We start from the raw sequence: 7,132 nt of genomic DNA on the forward strand, positions 1-7,132 counted from the left end.
GCATATTGAGCCTCCCATTGTTGTTGAAGCAAGGCAATATGTGCTTTCAAAACGGATGTATCAGAAGACTCCTCCTTAGTCTTCAATGGCACACTTCAATATTGCGAATCATGAATTGTCATGGATTCAATTGTAGCATGAGCAATATCGGTGTCAATTTGATCAAACCGCCAATTGTTGGCGGAATCTAGAACACGTCGGGACTCGGCATTACATCCATTGTAAAATATAATAGCTATAAACAAAGGATCCAACCCATGATGTGGGCATTGTCTTTGGAAATCCTTGTACCTTTCCCAAGCTTCATACAAGCTCTCTAGCCCTTGTTGATGGAACCCCATGATTTGACTCCTCAAATTTTGTGTTTTCTCCGGTGGAAAATACTTTTGATAAAAATCAAGAGCCAAAATATCCCAATTGGTGATCTCCATGGCGGTTCAATCAAGGCTATTGATCCATAACTTAGCCTTGTCCTTCAACGAAAAAGGGAAGAGTATCTCCCTTATTTTAGATTGTGTGACTCCTGTTTGACTAATCATTGAGCAATAGTGACAAAAGTTTTGCACATGGAAATTGGGATTCTCCAAAGGACTTCCCCCAAATTGCTTCCTCTCCACAAGGCTAATGAAAGCCGGTTTGATATCTAAATCCGCAGCTTCAATTTGGGTGGTATTGATACCCTTAGAAAGCATAGCCGCGATGGGCTTGGAATGATCGAAAAGTTTCACCATCTTCTTGATTGGTGATGGTGGTGGTGTTGGAGATGATGAACTAGAAACTTCTTCTTCGTCGCGAGGCGGATAATTAGGACGAATGCGAGGCAAACTACCGGGACTAGAAGATTCGGCAAGCTCCTTGAAATAATTGAGTCGGCTATGGAAGGTTTCCTCCGGCTCCGGGTCAAATGGAATCAATTCTCCGGTGTGAGAGGACCCGGGCATAAGATAACAGCTACAAGAAACTTGTAAGTAACGGTCTCAATGAACAAGTGTTCCTCAAGACAAAAGAAAACAAGATAGAAATCAACAATTCAAAATGCAACAAAACCATGCTCCCCAACAACGGCGCCAAAATTTGATAGGCTATCGCACACCTAACAAAAATACCCTAGACTTGGCTAACAAATGAATGTAGTAAAGTAGGGTTCAAACACATGGAGACGGGAGTTGCGTATTGAAATGCTATGAATAGAATTCTATCAAGGTCGGTTTTGATTGTTTGTTTGGTTTGGTTGGTAAGCTTGTGATAAAATGTTGTAAAATTAATAATGAAAAAACAGTCTAGGGGAGTCGGGTCACACATGCAATTATGCATGTTAAACTAGGAATAGATAATAACATTAATTGTTTAGGTTTAATGACAACCACCTCTTGGCCTTATTGTCAACCATAGAACGGGTTCTAGCAAGCTCTCGCTATTACTAGATCGGTCTACTAAAACATACTTAGTCTAATTCATTTTCGTGCCTCTCGACTTTTAAAAGTGAATTAACAAATAACTTTAATCTAAGATAGTGATCAATTATCAAAGACTAGCAAATAAAACAAGCATGTAATAGAAACTATTAAACAATATTATAGCATCCTAATACAACAATTATAAGTACTATTTATACATAGCTCCCCTTATCCCTAGACAAGATAAACTACTCACACATATTGAAAGCTAAACTAATAATATATGATATGATAAACTTGATGATAATATAATTATAACTAAATGAATAATTGAGAATTAAGAATTAAAAATAATACTAAATGATGATAACATAAGTATTAGAAACAATATAAAATAACTAAGGAATGTTATAACATGTGATTAGTAAATTAACTATGATGAAATGTGTATATGAAAATGCTATGCATAAACTTATGATAACTTAGTAATAAAATGTAATAACTAGTAACAAAATGGAAATGCTAACGACGATAATGAAAACAATATAACAATGAGAATGACGAGTGAATATTTCACCAAATTAAGCGCGAAAGAGGCCAAAAATTCAAAAACGGCCACGACAAAGCAACGTTACCCGATCACGTCCTAATGTAACTTAAACTATCTATAGGGAACATGTCGAAGCAAGACGGCTCGATTTGAGCCCGAACAGGTGCTTATTTCGTCAGCATAAGACCGTCTGACGAGGGCAAAATGCAAAATTTTTACCCCTCGCATACAATAAGGGTTTCACATGGCAAAAGTAGTCTTCCTTGACTAAAATGAAACCTAGTGGGGTCCACAACTCGAGCAAACAAGCAAAACATTGCGAAATGAGACGGTTTCATGCCTTATTCGCGTTTTTCACACATAGGGGGCAGGAACGGGGACTAAATTGCAAAGTAAAAGCACCCCTATACTCTTAAATAGGTTTCTAACCTAATTCAAGCATTAATTGCACTCAAAAACAAACAAATAAAAAAACTCCCAATTTGATTTGAGACGAATTAGGGTTTCGTCCTAATTCAAACAACAAAAATGCAAACAAAACCGAGTGGAATCAAGAGGATTTAGATACCTTGAGATGACATGATGAATATAGCACAAGTGCAAGCGACAAGTAAGATCAACAATGGCGATTTTTGAGAGCTTTTGTTTGATTTTGTTGAAGAAGAAGAGGAAGATTTGAATGACGAGCAAGCTGTTCTCGCATCTATTTAAGAAAATAAGGGAAGCCCCTTATGTCGCCCCAGAGCTCGCGCCTCTTTGGGGTGACTCTAACCTTTCAGCGGAGTTTTGGGCTTTGGCCGAAACACGGGTAAAATCAGCTTTTCTTCAAAATTGCAAATAGTGAAATTCAAACTCACTATTTCACAAAAATTTCAAATGACAGAAATAAAAACCATTATTTTCTTCACAACTGAAAATAGTGAAATTCAAACTCGCTATTCTCACAAAATTTTCGAATGGCGGAATTAAAAACCGTTATTTTCTTCACAATTGCAAACAGCGAAACTCAAACTCGCGATTCTTGAGAAAACTACGAATGGTGGCAATAAAAACCGTTATTTCTCCTCAAAATTCAAAATTACAAATGGCAGGGATAAAAACCGTCATCGTCAAGAGCCATGCCCGAGCTACAAGAGGTCTATTTTTCCTGAGCACTACAAACATCTCCTATAAACACCAAAATTCACCAGTGGAACCCCTGAAGACTTCCCCACGTAGCCATCCTTAAACAAACTTGCAAATCTACTTGCATAAGCAGCAACGATCTGTAACACCCCCATTTATTCAGGAGCCTTTAGCAAGACATTCCCAAATAAATAGGACTGTTACCATCTCGGTTTTCCGAGGTAGTGAGTAACAAAGTACAACAAACCAAAGTACTTTAGATAACATTTAGCGATTACATGTTCTTTACAAATTAACCAACTAAAAACTCAATATAATTTAATTACAACTCGCAGCGGAAATAAATAAAGTGATTAATAAACTATATGATCTATACTTCTAGGTAGATTCGCCGAATCCTCACGCATCCCCATAAGCTCCCAAGTCAGGTATTCTTAAGCACCTGCAAGTCTGCTCCCCATTTATAGTTCATCACAGGTGTTCACGAATACACGGTCAACCTCGCGGTTGAGTAGGATAACAATCTTAAGACAAATAATATAAATAGTATAAATATTCAGACACAAATGCCAAATCAATTGTTCTCATAATTAAGCGCTTAACCTCCCGTTGAGTCACAATTCAGCCCTAAACCTCCACTTGAGTAGACACACCAGAGACAGGTCTGTAGAACCAGTCTGGGCCTTACACCACCATGAAGGTACTAAACGAAGTCTGCTAGTAAGTTTATAATACATCACCCGAAGGCTCTTACCATGATGTCTACCTCAGTCAGTAAGTTTATATCAGTTCACCCGAAGGCTCTTAACATGATGTCTACCAGGCTAAACCTGATATCCAACCCATTATCAAACCCACAGTAGCGACAACAATGGCTACCAACCATACCGTCTCAGAAATACCAATACAACCGCCTTTAATCACAATATGCAAGATATGCAATAATCCAATAATCCAAACAATTCAATCCACAACATCCAATTAAAGGACAAGATACACAAATAATAAGTCCAGTGGAATCGTTATCCTACCTTTTCAGCAAATACTCCCAAAGTGAAATCCAATTAATGCAATCTACTAAAAGTATTCTTTAATAAACCCGTTCCACAAGTTCGTCACCTAGCAATTATAATAATATTTACAATTACTAATTATTTACTTTATTTAAATAATTTAAATAATTATAAATTAATTATATTAATTATGTGCTTGTATAAATTATTATGTAAAACCCGTATTAATAACAAATCCCAAAACACACAAGTAAAACGCGTATAAAACAACCCACATAAACCCACATTCACGATTTGAAAACCGTGTTCACTACCCTTCCTAAACCCGCCTATATCCGACACCATCAACCACCATCGACACCACCCAACCCAGCTACCACTAGCCTGAAACCCGACGCACCCCGACGACCAACAAACACGAACCAAACCGCCCCTAAATCGCCACACTATCACACCCTAAACACTACCCTAAAACCCGACACAACCAATAACAACACTAACACCACACCACCTCTGGCCACCACCGTTACCACCTCTGGCCACCACCATTACAACCAGTGACCAACGGTGGTTCCAGGAGTGGTCCCACATCCCCTTGACCCAGATACGCCACCATGACAACCACCCTACACCGACAACAGCAACAACAACAACAACAACAACTCCCCTATTTTGCGGTTTTCCGATCACCACCACCACAAACCACGACCTACGGCCACCACGACACCACCCTTGAGATCGACTACACCACCAGCTTCCATCCCTACCATACCCAGGTCAAGACACATCATGAATAAGGGTTATACCCGGTTCCATCGTGTTTAGACAATAACATGCCCTATCTCGTAATTTCGGCAACCACTGCACCAAAAGCCACCCCTGGCCACCCACTACCACCCATCACGGTTGATTCCTCCCCCTGGTACCAACCCTAACCCAGGTCAGGTCTAACTCAGTCGAAGTAGGGTCAAATACCGAGTCTTATTTATGGTTGCAATAACAACAAGAAGTCTAAGAAACTCCGGTCAAACTAACCCTTCCCGCCGGTCAACGATGGTCCAGTGTGGGTCCGGCCATAACTTTGTGGTCCACGGCCAGGTTCACGGTCAAAGAAAGTCCAAAGGTGGTCAAACACGCGAGTTATAAACATTATAAGATGAATATACTTTGAGACGGTTATAAACTACCTTGAGACGATAAATAAAGCTAAGTTCTTCCTTCTTTATTCCCTAGCTCTCCCTTTATGTGTAAAATATGTGAATAAAACCTATTATGTAGGTTATGCCTTGCTTTTATACTAGTAAAAAGGTCGTCTTTAGGAAACCATTAGGAAATTACTAATTACCATATGTATAACATTATTATTATTATTATTATTATTATTATTATTATTATTATTATTATTATTATTATTATTATTATTATTATTATTATTATTATTATTATTATTATTATTATTATTATTATTATTATTATTATTATTCTTATTATTATTATTATTATTATAACATAATTATCGTTTATTATTATTATATGAATTATCGTATATTATTATTATTCAATTGCCATCCCGACTCATTATTCTATTATTTATTATTTTATTATATCATTCCGTCTTATTCACAATTATTAGTTATAAATGCCATTTAATTAATTATTTGAATTACATTATTTATTCTTATAAATACTTATCAAATTAAGGGGTATTACAGTCTTCCCCCCTTAAAATGAACTTCGTACCGAAGTTCACCCAAAATGCTACAAAAGCCTCATGAAACCATCAACACATCTGAATGCCATTTCAACTCATTATCATTGCAGCACAATTAACTCACTTAATTATTATCAAACCATATCATACTTATCAAAATGTATCACAAAATTAACTCAAAACACGAGCTGTCACATTCTACCCTCCTAAAAATAAACTTCGTCCCGATGTTTTGGAACTACTACTACTTTATTAAAACTACTAAAAACTTAAATACTTATATAAATGATAAGACTCCAATGCTCTCAATAAATACTAGTTATCCTTCTCCCCATTCCCTTGTACTGTACTAGTTGTTCCAAATGTCTTCCCACCATTCTTCTGATCACCTTCATTGCCTTGCCTATTGTTGTAGCTCCTCTGGGTACTCTATTGCCCTGCATTTCTATTGTTGCATATACTGTGTACTGGAGTTTGGTAGTTCCTTTGGTTTTCATTCCCATAACCTCCATTTTCATTGCCACCCCCTTGCTTGCCCAAATTTACCCTACACTCAAACCTCTTATGTCCCGGGTTCCCACACCTGAAATAATTCACATTACCAGCTCCACTAGATCACCCTCCAATCGAAAAGTATGATTGAGATTGACCCACATTCTGCGTCTTACTGCCTCCTGCACTCTCAGTTGTAATTTCTGCCTTCCTCTTCTCGCTCTTCCCCTTCTTTTCTTCCTTCTCCTTCTTCTCTTCTTTTAACATGTCTGCAATCCTCTCAGCATGCCCTACTCTCTTGTATACGTCATTCATATTACCTGGCTGACCAGCTGCCAACCTCTTCTTGATTGTGGTTGTTAATGTAACACCCGCGAATTTCTCATTTTGACATTTATAATTTATTTAACCGTTCAATTACTTTATTTTATATTTTTATATTATTTAATTTAATTAATTCATTTTAAACATGATTTTCTTTTATAAAAGTAATATTTCAAAGCTTAATTTATATAAAAATACGTATTTTAGTCGGATAGTATTAATAGCGACAATAATAATAATAATAGTTTTCCGTCTTAAGTTAATATAGACTTGAGACATTTTTCCGTCTATTATAAGACCGTCACAATTTACTTGCAAGGCTAGGTTTAATCTTGGGCCAATCAAACCATCATCATTATTACCATTATCATCATCATCATTATTATTATTATTATTATTATTATTATTATTATTATTATTATTATTATTATTATATTCTCTCACACACTCACCAACCGGGTATCACTCTTTTTCCCCACCCCGTACAACTTCCTATTTTCTTTTGAACAACTCAGCAAAG

The 7,132-nt window shown here is 36.8% G+C and overlaps 1 non-coding gene across 1 annotated transcript; it reads left to right on the forward strand.

Annotated features, from left to right (window-relative positions):
- The first annotated feature begins 252 nt into the window (after nucleotides 1-252).
- Nucleotides 253-359, forward strand: LOC141634761 (small nucleolar RNA R71). The gene has a single exon (XR_012539484.1). It is a non-coding gene; the product is annotated as a small nucleolar RNA R71 (small nucleolar RNA).
- The last annotated feature ends 6,773 nt before the right edge of the window (nucleotides 360-7,132 follow it).

This window comes from Silene latifolia, chromosome Y (assembly GCF_048544455.1).
Source record: "Silene latifolia isolate original U9 population chromosome Y, ASM4854445v1, whole genome shotgun sequence".
Taxonomy (NCBI): Eukaryota; Viridiplantae; Streptophyta; class Magnoliopsida; order Caryophyllales; family Caryophyllaceae; genus Silene; species Silene latifolia.